This window comes from Triticum aestivum, chromosome 7B (assembly GCF_018294505.1).
Source record: "Triticum aestivum cultivar Chinese Spring chromosome 7B, IWGSC CS RefSeq v2.1, whole genome shotgun sequence".
Lineage (NCBI taxonomy): Eukaryota > Viridiplantae > Streptophyta > Magnoliopsida > Poales > Poaceae > Triticum > Triticum aestivum.
The window spans coordinates 670593540-670607684 of record NC_057813.1 but is presented as its reverse complement, the minus strand read 5'-3'; positions in this window follow the sequence as shown (position 1 = coordinate 670607684).

The following is a 14145-nucleotide window of genomic DNA, read 5'->3' as shown; positions in this document are numbered from 1 at the left end:
CACTGTGCAAGTTGGATATGATGAAGCTGTATGATCGAGTTGAATGAGCATATTTAAGAGAAATAATGTTAAATTTGGGCTTTGCAGAAAGCTCGGTGAATATCATTGTGGGGATGGTCAACTATGTGCCATCCTTAGTACTGTCTAATGGAGAGAAGTTGGAGGAGTTCCAACCATCTCACGGAGTCCATCAGGCAGATCCTATCTCAACTTACATCTTTTTCTTGCAGCAGAGGGTCTTTCGTGCCTCTTAAAAACTAGTGTTTGGTCATCGAATCTCACAGTAATTCAAGTGGCCTTAACGCTCCGCCTGTTAACCAATTATTGACAACTAGGACCCATGAGGTTCATGGTCGCACGCAAGTAAAATCCCTCCTTATTAAGCTGGAAAAAAAGGTTTCCTCCCCCTAACAGCTGGGCCCACCAGCTGTATCTTCGCATGGAAGGAAGTGCCTCCTTGTTATGCGAAAAAAGTATTCCTCCCAATAACAGCTGGGACCCGACAGATTTGGTGGCTGGCTTGTGGGCCTACTAACCTGGCGCGTACATAGGGCTTTGTCAACTTAATCAATAAATGATTCTGGCAGCTAGACCATTGGATATTAATCCAACAGTCGTGCTACTTCTTCAACCTCTGTTATTGCTCCCGTCTTCCGTGGGTGGCAGTGCTGCCGCGCACCCGAACCAGTCAAGTTTCCCACTCCTCTCCGTATGTGACTCCACTACCGCATCTTCCTCATCTCTGGGTCGTTCCAGTCTGGGGCCTCGTCGTCGTCCACCGACCTTGGTGCGCTCGACACAGTGTGGTCAATGTGGTCAACAAACGAGAGTCATTGGAAGATGACTGTATGTGAGAGGCTGACAGTGGGGACGCACCACGCCCATGGATGCATGCATGCAACTGCATCCCTTTTACCCTAAAAATAATGTTTTCTTTCCCTGACAGCTGGGACCCACCAGCTACATCTTCGCACGCAAGGAAGTGCGTCCTTATTACGGGGAAAAATGATTTCCCCCTGACAGCTGGGACCCAGTAGCTATATCTTCGCACACAAGGATGTGCGTCCTTATCCTCCCTGACAGCTGGGACCCACCCGGTCGAAGCGTACGTAGCGTTGTTTGTCTTATCGCGAACGTGTACGTACATACTGGTCGATCGGTCGCTTTGCAATGATAAACTGTGGCCGAGTAAGTAGCGGCACATGTCATAGTAGAGCCCCCCACGCAGCAGTTCAGGTTGGCCTGTCTAAACCATGTACACGTACATACAGCCACACGCCAAAAAATATGACCACGTACGTACATATGAGCGGGGTCTCGAAACGCGTACTCACGCATACGGACGGCCATGGCTTGTGTATATGGAGAGGTAACGGACGGCAGCGACGTTGTCATGTTCATCTTCAGCTAACCGGCTGGGTCGGAACGAAGGAAACAACATCGTGTTCACCGGGAACCAAGTGACTGGGTCGGAACGCGTCATGTTCATCGGGAGGCAACAGACTGGGTCGGAATGGGTCACAATGAGAGTCAACTGGCTTGGACGGAACATCCGAAACGGGGTCTGGCGTACCCCAAAACGGAGGAAAACGGCCTTGTGTTCGACCGCGTACGGTCGAAACGGGCTCCTGTTCATCGGGAAGTGTCTGGCGTACCGTAAAATGGAGGAAACGAACTTGTGTTCAGGCTTCTATGGTCGAAATGGGGTGTTGTTGATCGGGAGGGGTGGGCATACCGCAAAACGGAGGAAATGGACTTCTCTTCGACATCCTATGGTCGAAACAGGGGGTCCTATTCATCGGGAAGGGTGTGCCGTACCGCAAAACGGGACTCCACGGGCTACTGTTCATCAGCCGTCTATTGTCTCGCTCCAGCCGCCACAGGCTACTGTTCATCCACCGTCGACCTCCTCCAGCCTCCACCTGCGACTGTTCATCCACGACGTCTCCCTCCTACCTCCACCAGCTACTGTTCATCCAGCATCCACCGTCTACTGTTCAACCAGCCCTCCACCGGCTACTGTTCAACCAGCCCTCCATGGGGTCTTGTTCATCCACCCCCAACCGGCTCGATCGGGGTCCTATTCATCCAGCGGCAACGACCTCTACACCCCCACGGGGTCCTGTTCATCCAACCCCTGTCGGGAACTATTCATCCAACCCCCAACAATGCTCACTGTTCATCAAGAGGCAGCAGGTTCAATCGGCTTCAGTTAGCAGCAGTAGCGAAGGAATCGCTCGATCCGGTTCAGTTAACAGCAAGGGATCGGTCGGGGTTCAGTAACGTAGCTAGTGCAATCGCTCGGGTTTAGTAGGCGAATGCCTCGCTTGGGTTCAGTTAGAGCGCAACGCCTCGCATACACGCACGTACATGTATGAGAGAAACATGCATACCTCCGTGCATCGCTCGGTCCCGACCACCCACCGTAACCGGGAACTCCCCGAAATTTTCCTCGCCCTCGCTTCTACCATGATTTTTTCCGTCATGGACGGCCCAAAGAATGTCATGCAGGTGCGTCTCAGGCCCGCCTAGGACGAAAAGCCCATTTTCTGTCATGATTTTTTTCATAGAAGTAGGAGGCCACCACATCTATGATGATACCGGGTTTTGTCATAATTATCGTCATAGAGTGTCATAAGTATGCTAGAAAAAATTCGTTTGGCCCAAAATGTCACGGATGTGTCTTTTTTTGTAGTGGGACCTTAAAATCTTGTCCATTGTCAAGTTTCCACATGTCCATGATGTCTACTACGCGACTTTATTGTTGTAGACTTGTGTTGGGCCTCCAAGCATAGAGTTTTGTAGGACAGTAGCAATTTTCCCTCGAGTGGATGACCAAAGGTTTATCAATCCGTGGGAGGTGTAGGATGAAGATGGGCTCTCTCAAACAACCCTGCAACCAAATAATAAAAAGTCTCTTGTGTCCCCAACACACCAAATACAACGGTAATTTGTATAGGTGCACTAGTTCGGCGAAGAGATGGTGATACAAGTGTAATATGGATAGTAGATATTGGTTTTTGTAGTAAGAACAATAAAAAAATAGCAAGGTAGCAATTGATAAAACGGAGCACAAACGGTATTGCAATGCTTGAAAATGAGGCCTAGGGTCCGTACTTTCGCTAGTGCATTCTCTCAACAATGCTAATATAATTGGATCATATAACCATCCCTCAAAGTGTGATGAAGAATCACTCCAAAGTTCTTATCTAGTGGAGAACATAAGTAAATTGTTTGTAGGTTACAAAACCACCTCAAAGCTATTCTTTCCGATCGATCTATCCAAGAGTTCATACTAAAATAACACCAAAGAGAATTCAGATTCGTGATGATCAATCCAACACAAAGAACCTCAAAGAGTGCCCCAAGATTTCTACCGGAGAAACAAAGAAAAGAACGTGCATCAACCCCTATGCGTAGATTACCCCAATGTCACCTCTGGAATCCGTGAGTTGAGTGCCAAAACATATATCAAGTGAATCAATATAATACCCCATTGTCACCACGGGTATCCATATGAGAGACATATATCAAGTGCTGCCAAATCCATGAAAGTATTCAATCTGATAAAACGAAATCTCAAAGGGAAAACTCGATTCATGAAAGTGCAACTATCCCTAGGTGGTTTTGGTAATTCATAACAACATATAGCTCATTGAGCTAATGCTATTCCAAGACTATTATTTCAGGAAAGCTCAATGAATGGCATGACATGGATGAAGAAAGTGGATCCCTCAAAATATCAAGGACAAAGGATTGGCTCAAGCTCAAAAGATCAAGACTCTTCATTTTACATTTTAGTGACCCAAGATCACATTGAGTCTATAGGAAAAGCCAATACTATCAAGGAGGGATGAGGTGTTGCTTAATGAGCCTCTTGCTTCAAGTGCTTAATGATATGCTCCAAAAACCCTCAACTACTTTCTCACATCCACATATGACCTAAATCCAAAGTCAAACTCGGCCATACCGATTCTTTCTAGCCGGCGCCACCAAGTTCAAATGTCCCACAAACCCAAGGCAAATCGGTCTTACCGATAGGGATCTCGGTCTCACCGAGATGGGATTGTAATCTCTCCGTTTCCCTTTGTAACGTTTCGGTCTAACCGAAGTGAGCGATCGGTCCCACCGAGATTGCAATGTAAATTCCCTGTTTCCCTTTCATAACATTTCGGTCTCACCGAAATGAGCGAATCGGTCCTACCGAGTTTACCTGACCAACTCTCTGGAAAGCTTATTACCAAAATCGGTCTCACCGAGTTTGTGTAATCGGTCTCACCGAGATTACGTTATGCCCTAACCCTAACCATATCGGTCCTACCGAGTTGCATGTCGGTCCCACCGAAAATCCTAATGGTCACTAGGTTTACTAAATCGGTCCGACCGAGTTTGTTGATTCGGTCCCACCGAGTTTGGTAAATTGTGTGTAACGGTTAGATTTTGTGTGGAGGCTATATATACCCCTCCACCTCCTCTTCATTCGTGGAGAGAGCCATCAGAACAAACCTACACTTCCAACTTACCATTTCTGAGAACCACCTACTCATGTGTTGAGGCCAAGATATTCCATTCCTACCATATGAATCTTGATCTCTAGCCTTCCCCAAGTTGCTTTCCACTCAAATCTTCTTTCCACCAGATCCAAATGCCATGAGAGAGAGTTGAGTGTTGGGGAGACTATCATTTGAAGCACAAGAGCAAGGAGTTCATCATCAACGCACCATTTGTTACTTCTTGGAGAGTGGTGTCTCCTAGATTGGCTAGGTGTCACCTAGGAGCCTCCGACAAGATTGTGGAGTTGTACCAAGGAGTTTGTAAGGGCAAGGAGATCGCCTACTTCATGAAGATCTACCGCTAGTGAGGCAAGTCCTTCGTGGGCGACGGCCATGGTGGGATAGACAAGGTTGCTTCTTCGTGGACCCTTCGTGGGTGGAGCCCTCCGTGGACTCGCACAACCATTACCCTTCGTGGGTTGAAGTCTCCATCAACGTGGATGTACGATAGCACCACCTATCGGAACCACGACAAAAACATCCGTGTCTCCAATTGCGTTTGAATCCTCCAAACCCTTCCCTTTACATTCTTGCAAGTTGCATGCTTTAATTTCTGTTGCTCATATACTCTTTGCATGCGTGCTTGAATTGTGTGAAGATTGCTTGACTTGTCCAAAGATAGCTAAAATCTGCCAAAGTCTAAAATTGGGAAAAGGTTAAGTTTTTAATTGGTCAAGTAGTCTAATCACCCCCCCTCTAGACATACTTCAAGGTCCTACAAGTGGTATAAGAGCTTTGGTCTCCATTTGCTTTGATTTCCATAGCTTTTGGTGGTCATAGCCTTGGTTTCACAACCTAGGAGAGTATGGCGTCTAGTGAGGGAAATTATCACCGTAGAGGTCCTTACTTTGATGGTACTAATTTTGCTAGTTGGAAGCATAAGATGAAAATGCATATTCTCGGACATAACCCCGTCGTTTGGGCTTTTGTGTGTATTGGCTTGCAAGGTGAATTCTTTGATGGGAGAGAGCCGAACCGTGAAGCTAGTGCGGAAGAATTGAAGATGCTGCAATACAACGCTCAAGCTTGTGATATCCTCTTCAACGGATTGTGCCCCGAAGAATTCAACAAAATCAGCCGTCTTGAGAATGCAAAGGAAATTTGGGATACCTTGATTGATATGCATGAAGGTACCGACTCCGTCAAGGAATCCAAGTTGGATGTGCTCCAAAGTCAGCTTGACAAGTTCAAAATGAAGGATGGTGAAGGTGTTGCTGAAATGTACTCTAGGCTTGCACTTATCACAAATGAGATTGCCGGCTTAGGGAGTGAAGAGATGACCGACAGTTCATCATCAAGAAGATCCTAAGAGCATTGGATGGAAAGTATGATACCGTGTGCACATTGATCCAAATGATGCCAAATTACAAAGATCTCAAGCCAACGGAAGTTACTAGAAGAATTGTTGCTCATGAGATGTCACTCAAGGATAAGGAGGAACTTCACAACAAGTCAAGTGGTGCTTACAAAGCCTCATGTGAAGCCCCCACATCATCAAGTGAGAAACAAACCTTCAATGAATAATTGAGCTTAATGGTGAAGAACTTCAACAAATTCTACAAGAGTAGAAGCAAAGAAAGAAGCTCTAAGTCAAGGTCCTACAATGACAAAAGATCTTCTAGTCGAGAGCGAAATTGCTACAATTGTGGGAGACTCGGACACTATTCCAATGAGTGTACGGCACCCTACAAAAGAAGATAAGATTCTCCAAAAAGAAGAAGCAAAAGAGAAGAATCACCACCAAGAGAGAGAAGGAGTAGAGATGATCGTTATGAACGAAGACCCTCACGGAGAAGCAAGGATTCGGAAAGGAAGGACAAGTCATCAAGGAGCTACATAAAACGAAGACATCAAGCTCATGTTGGTGAATGGGTATCCGGCTCTGACTCCGACAATCACTCCGAGAGAAGCTATCACTCCAACTCCGATATACTCAAGATGAAGGTGTTGCCGGTCTAGCACTTGTGTCAACCAACTCCTACGACATATTTGACTCACCAAATGAAGGAATTGGAAGATGCTTCATGTCCAAAGGTCCTAAGGTAACACATCCCAAGTATGTTGATTTCAATAGTGATGAAGATGACTTGCTAGGTGATGATGATTTACTTGTTGACAATTCTAGTGATGAATACTATGATGAAACGTCAATTAATCATGCTAATCAAGATAAAACGAATGACAATGATAAGGAGAAGATTGAGCTTCTGACTAAAGAACTAAACACTCTTAAGTTAGCTCATGAAACTATCTTCGAAGATCATCGAGAACTTTTAAGGGCTCATGAGAAGTTACGCTTTGAAAAGCTCAATCTTGAGCAAGAGCATGAGTTCTTAAAGGCAATCAATGATGATCTCCGTAAGAAAAGTTCTTCTTACATTGCCAAGCGTTTACTCTTATCTACTTACATGCCTCAAGTCAAGTCTAGTAAAAAGTACAAGAAAGATCCTTCCTCTAGTAGTAACAATAACAATGCCAAATCCAATATTGTTGCTTCTAGTAGTTCTATTGATTCCACTAATGATTCTCTTAGCCGAGTTACACTTGAGCAAGAAAATAGCTTATTGAAGGGAATTATACAGAAAGGTGTATACAAGAGCCTTGCCAGGAGTAAGAAATTCGAGGAAATTGTACGCAAGCAAGGAAGGCACCGGAAGAATAAAGGTGTTGGTTTTGAACGAAAGTTCAATGCCAATGGAGTTGAGTGGGAAGAAGATCAATACCCCAAGACGAAGTTTGTTCCTCAACAAGAGAAGTATGATCCTACTTCCTTCAAGGGAACACAAGCACAAGATGATCTTCCACCACAAGACCACAAGAACAAAGGCAAGGACAAGCTTCAAGAAGAGATTGATGCATTTGAAGAAGCACCTAAGGCCTTGGTCAAGTGGGTTCCCAAGACTACGTCAAGTTCTACTTCATCAAGTACAACTCCAACTCCAAGGATTCCCATCAAGATGATGTGGATCCTGAAGAAGAAGAACTAGAGAGTTCTTGAGGGTGACTCCGCCAACATTCTTCACTCATATCATTATGGCAAGGACAAGTGCAATCAACTTCCACATCTTGAACTAGTTCAAGGAGTCACAAACCCTCATGTTGGTAAGGCAAGGGACAAGGTAACCTAATGATTTCATGGACATCATCTTGTGTGTGCGTCACTCTATGTCTATGGATATTCTTGTTTGTTCCTTGTGGGACTAACCCATGTAGGTATGTTGAAAGTGCAACTCACTCCAAAGGATTGCTCCAAATGATCTACATCAACATTGAGCATCCACATCTTCAACACCTACATGAAGTCATCATCGACAAAACCCAAGGTTAGTTCATCCCTCTAAGGGGGGATCTCACATCTAGGGGGAGCTTAACTCTAAGAATTGAGTCAAAGCAACTCTAATGATGTGAACACATCAATGCATTATGTAAAAGTGGTAACCCCACTTGAGCTTAAACGATGAGTATGACCTATGATCAAATGTTCTCATTTGACTCCTAAGTCAATATACTCATATATAGATGACCTAGTCATCGCCAATTGTTTGATAGATGCTAGAATTGGTTGTGCATGCTTTGCCACATAGTTCATTTGCCATTTTATTGTGTGAGCATGTTGGTTGCATATTTTACTCATTCAAGGACATCCACTTGTTGCTTTGATTGATTGGCTTCTTTTTCTTTGGCCAAGTGGATGGAAAAGAATGCCTAAGAACCTTCTCTAGCTATCTATGCTTTTCTCATCTCAAACTCTATTCATGCTACATCACAAAATTTGATCAAGTCAGATTCGAACCACTCTATGTGAGGAGCACTCGGAGTCCCCGATTCATCATAAACTTAAACTTCCAAAACTTCTTTGTGATTCCCGGTTTGACCGATTCCTTTCGGTCCTACCGAGATCACCAAGTCGATCTAGGTTTTCAATCTCGGTGCAACCAATTTGAACTTTTCGGTCACACCGAGTTGCTGTAACTATATACAGTTATGCATCTCGGTGCCATCGAGTTGTTCCACTCGGTCACACCGACAGGGTCGGGCTATATATACTCACGGGCAAAAAATTGGAAATTTTCTCCAAACCTCTTCGCCCGCGCATAGCTCGCTCTGCCTCCAGGGCCTCTGGATCGTCTCCTCGTCACCAGCCGCCTCCTGTCGCTGGTATCCGCTGTCGTCAACGGAATTCACCCCCGCCGTTGCCGCCGTAGCGAGTTCATCGCCAAGCTAGGGTATGGACTCGATCACAGTGCTATCTCCGTCCGATTCCTAGCACATTGTGTTCATTATGATTCTTGCCACGATTGAGACACTCCTATCCAGTCAATACAATCCTTAGAATAGATGCGATTTGAAAATTTAGGGGTAGGTTTCCGCCGAAACCATCTCGGACCCGCCGGGTTGAAAAACTCGGTCCCACTGATTTGGCTAACGCCATTGCACTAGTAACTCTCGGTCTGACCGAGAATTGCTAATCGGTGTGATCGATTTTAGAACTTTGTGAAACCCTAGCAGTCTCGGTGCCACCGAACTGTGACTCGGTCTGACCGAGTTCACTAGTTTAGGTTCCAAAACTGCTCCGGTATCACCAAGTTTTAAAATCGGTTGATCCGAAATGCTTTCTGTGGAAAACTAAAACTAAGTTTTTGAATCATTCTTTTGCAAAAATCTCTGTATTTTTTGATGCTCATCCATTCTATCTCATCTATAACTATTCACAGGGTCAGCAGTCAGTGTTTTCAGCATGTCAGACCAAAGTGATAGTCAGAACAAGTCAGAAGAGCACAATCACATGTGTGAGGGCACTAGTCCCTCTAACACTTCAGATGATGGCATCAGGAGCACCCCAAGCAATTTGCCTAAAGCTGCCACCAGGACAAGGAAGAAGAGAACCTCAGAATCTGAGGATGAGGATTATATGGCAGAGGAAGATGAGGCTACTTCCAAGAAGGTAGTGCTCAAAAAGGAGTATGGCTCAGCGAAGAACACAAAGCCTAGACTCAATAGGAAGGTCCCTGCCAAGAGGACACCTATGCTGAAGGTCAAAGGATCAACTCAAGTACCTGAAAAGCCTGATCCCAAAGAGGCACCTGCAAGAAGAGTTACAACTTCCAAACCCAAGAAGGTTCCCACTAGAGAAACCATGAAGTTTACCATTGAGTCAGAAGATGAAGCTGCTGGTCAAGATAAGAAGAAGAAGAGAGTGAGAACCACTACTGCCAAGGTTCTTGGCAACCCCTCTATGAGGAGAGACTCTGAGGAGGAAGAAGAAGAGGTTGCTGCACCAGCACCCAAGGCACAAAAGCTGACGGGTGATGCTATAAAGTCAGGGGCTGCAACATCAAAGCCCAAGGAAGCACCCAAAGCTGCCCCCAAGCCCAAGATTGCACCAAAGAGGAATGCTAGGAGTATTCCAGATGCTGAGAAGAACAAGGCCCCAGTGCCTGAAGTTGCCGATGAGGAAGATGATGAAGGACAAGTCCTGAGGAAGCTAAAGCCCAAGATTCCAGACCACAATGATGCTCATCCTGTGGCTGAGAACATGAAGTTAAGAAAGGATGCATGACTCAGACTATGGAGGCTGTCAGATCCATATGCTACCAGGAGAAGGACTGCTGTTGATTACAGGTTCCACACAAAGGAACATCGGGATTTCTATGAGACAGTGCTGTTGGACAAGAAACCGATAGTGTGTGATATGAGGTGGGTCGACTGGACCTACATGAAGGAAAATGAGGAACACTATCCTAGAGTGCAAGACAGTTTCATTGCTCGTGGAGTTGCAGACTTTGTTGGGCAGAAGCTCACAAAGTGGAATGATGAGCTCATTATGCAATTCTATTCCACAGCACACTTCTATCCAGATGGCAGGATAGTTTGGATGTCTGAAGGTACAAGGTACCAGTCAACCGTTGAGGAATGGGCCAATCTGATCAATGCCCCAAAGGAGAGTAAAGATGACCTGGATGTCTATGCCAAGAAGAAGATGGATCACAATACCATGGCTCATATGTACAAGGAGATCCCAGATGCTGCAGTTGAGACACATAAGTTTGGGTTAGTTCATTTTCTTCTGTCAGAACTCCCAACAATCAACTGGATCCTAAGGCACACTCTTTTGCCCAAGTCAGGTGACCACAACATGATTAGAGGGCATGCTATCAACTTGCTACACTTGTTTGATGTGCCACAAAAATTCAAGGTCATGAGCCTCATTGTTGAGACCATTACGAGGACAGCAGCAGACCAGAAGAGAAGTTGTGGGTATGCCCTACAGATTCAGGAGTTGATTAACTCAAAGATGGGCACAGGCACATACTTGCTGGACAAGGAACATTTTGCTATCTACCAGACTTTGAGGACAATCAAGTTGTGATGAATGAGAATGAACCATCATCAGTGTAAGCTCAAGAGAAGAAGGAGAAAGCAAAGAAAGAGAAGGCTGCCAAGATGCCAACTCAAGACGAGGCATCTGAGTACTTTCTGAAGAACAATCAAGAGCAGCTTGGTTACTTGATAGCATCAACTCCGAGGATTGAGAAGGGCTTGGCCACCCTAACTCAAAACCAGGAGAGCCTGGAAAGAATCATGGAACAAAAATTCTATGATCTGGATGTCAAAGTAACTGAGATTCAGTCAGTTGTGGAGCAGCTACAGGATGACATGCAGGAGAGGAAGGGCAAGACAACCACTGATGCATTTGCCAGAGTGCCTAGGGCTTAGAGATCAGCTGCAGTGCCTGTGACAGACACCAGAGCCACATCATCTGCACCAGCTACAGCTCCTACAGCTCCAGTGCAACCAGCTCCAGCACCAATTCCTCCAGCTCCATCCACTTCAACTGAAGCCTTCGTCCAAGGAGCCATCTCTACACCACCACCTGAAGATCAAGCCTGAGAGTCGATCTAGCACTATGCATTTTCTATGAATTTTTTGGTAACTTGTTGCCAAAGGGGGAGAAAAATGTATAGATCATAGGCTTCGAGAGAGAGAGAGAGTGTTGCTTTTTGTTCTCTCTTGCTTTGGTGGTTAAACTTTGTTTGCTTTTGATTGCTTGAGATACTATGCTATTATCTGTGAGACATTGATGATCATGTGTTTGATCATAAGCTACACTTATGCTTGTTAGATGATATTATCTTACCTATCCTTATATGATCATTCACTTTGTTTGGTGATGAGTGCATGTATTCAATTTTTATTATTTTGAGCTCTCCACCAAGATGTATGCGACATGGAAGAGTAACCCATGAGCCTAATTCCTTGTGCATTTGCAGTCCAAAGCAAATCTTAAACTATGCACAAATTTAGGGGGAGCTCTTTCTTATCACATACCTCTCAAAGCGACGATGTTTTTCAATCTTATTATCATTTGTCGAAGCTTTGATCTATATGTTGTCATCAATTACCAAAAAGGGGGAGATTGAAAGTGCAACTATCCCTAGGTGGTTTTGGTAATTCATAACAACATATAGCTCATTAAGCTAATGCTATTCCAAGACTATTATTCCAGGAAAGCTCAATGAATGGCATGGCATGGATGAAGAAAGTGGATCCCTCAAAATATCAAGTACAAAGGATTGGCTCAAGCTCAAAAGCTCAAGACTCTTCATTTTACATTTTAGTGATCCAAGATCACATTGAGTCTATAGGAAAAGCCAATACTATCAAGGAGGGATGAGGTGTTGCTTAATGAGCTTCTTGCTTCAAGTGCTTAATGATATGCTCCAAAAACCCTCAACTACTTTCTCACATCCACATATGACCTAAACCCAAAGTCAAACTCGGCCATACCGATTCTTTCTAGCCGGCGCCACCGAGTTCAAATGTCATAGCCACTGCCACAAACCCTAGGCAAATCGGTCTTACCGATAGGGATCTCGGTCTCACTGAGATGGGATTGTAATCTCTCTGTTTCCCTTCGTAACGTTTCGGTCTAACCGAAGTGAGCGATCGGTCCCACCGAGATTGCAATGTAAACTCCCTGTTTCCCTTTCTTAACATTTCGGTCTCACCGAAATGAGCGAATCGGTCCCACCGAGTTTACCTGACCAACTCTCTGGAAAGCTTATTACCAAAATCGGTCTCACCGAGTTTGTGTAATCGGTCTCACCGAGATTACGTTATGCCCTAACCCTAACCATATCAGTCCTACCGAGTTGCATGTCGGTCCCACCGAAAATCCTAACGGTCACTAGGTTTACTAAATTGGTCCGACCGAGTTTGTTGATTCGGTCCCACCGAGTTTGGTAAATTGTGTGTAACAGTTAGATTTTGTGTGGAGGCTATATATACCCCTCCACCTCCTCTTCATTCGTGGAGAGAGCCATCAGAACGAACCTACACTTCCAACTTACCATTTGTGCGAGAGAACCACCTACTCATGTGTTGAGGCCAAGATATTCCATTCCTACCATATGAATCTTGATCTCTAGCCTTCCCCAAGTTGCTTTCCACTCAAATCTTCTTTCCACCAGATCCAAATCCCATGAGAGAGAGTTGAGTGTTGGGGAGACTATCATTTGAAGCACAAGAGCAAGGAGTTCATAATCAATGCACCATTTGTTACTTCTTGGAGAGTGGTGTCTCCTAGATTGGCTAGGTGTCACTTGGGAGCCTCCGACAAGATTGTGGAGTTGAACCAAGGAGTTTGTAAGGGCAAGGAGATCGCCTACTTCGTGAAGATCTACCGCTAGTGAGGCAAGTCCTTCATGGGCGACGGCCATGGTGGGATAGACAAGGTTGCTTCTTCGTGGACCCTTCGTGGGTGGAGCCCTCCGTGGACTCGTGCAACCGTTACCCTTTGTGGGTTGAAGTCTCCATCAACGTGGATGTACGATAGCACCACCTATCGGAACCACGACAAAAACATCCGTGTCTCCAATTGTGTTTGAATCCTCCAAACCCTTCCCTTTACATTCTTGCAAGTTGCATGCTTTAATTTCCGCTGCTCATATACTCTTTGCATGCTTGCTTGAATTGTGTGAAGCTTGCTTGACTTGCCCAAAGATAGCTAAAATCTGCCAAAGTCTAAAATTGGGAAAAGGTTAAGTTTTTAATTGGTCAAGTAATCTAATCACCCCCCTTCTAGACATACTTCAAGGTCCTACAATTCATCACAACAAGATAGAGAGGGGAGAATACCATATGATCCAACTATATTAACAAAGCCTGTAATACATCAAGATCGTGCCATCTCAAGAACACGAGAGAGAGAGAGAGATTAAACACATAGCTACTGGTACAAACCCTCAGCCCCGAGGGTGGACTACCCCCTCCTCATCATGGTGGCCGCCGGGATGATGAAGATGGCAACCGGTGATGATTCCCCCCTACGGTGTAGTGCTGGAGAAGGGTTCTCGTGGTTCTGGAACTAGCGGTGGCAGGAACAAAATTCCTTCGACTCCCGTAGGGTTTTTGGGATATTTGGACATGTATAGAGCAAAGAGGGGGTGCGGGAGGCCACCGAGGTGGGAACAACCCACTTGGGCACGCCTGGGCCCCCGGGCGCGCCCTGGTGGGTTGTGCCCCCCTCGGGGCACCCCCAGGTGCTTCTTTGGCCCACTGGATGTCTTCTGGTCCAAAAAAATCTCCAAAA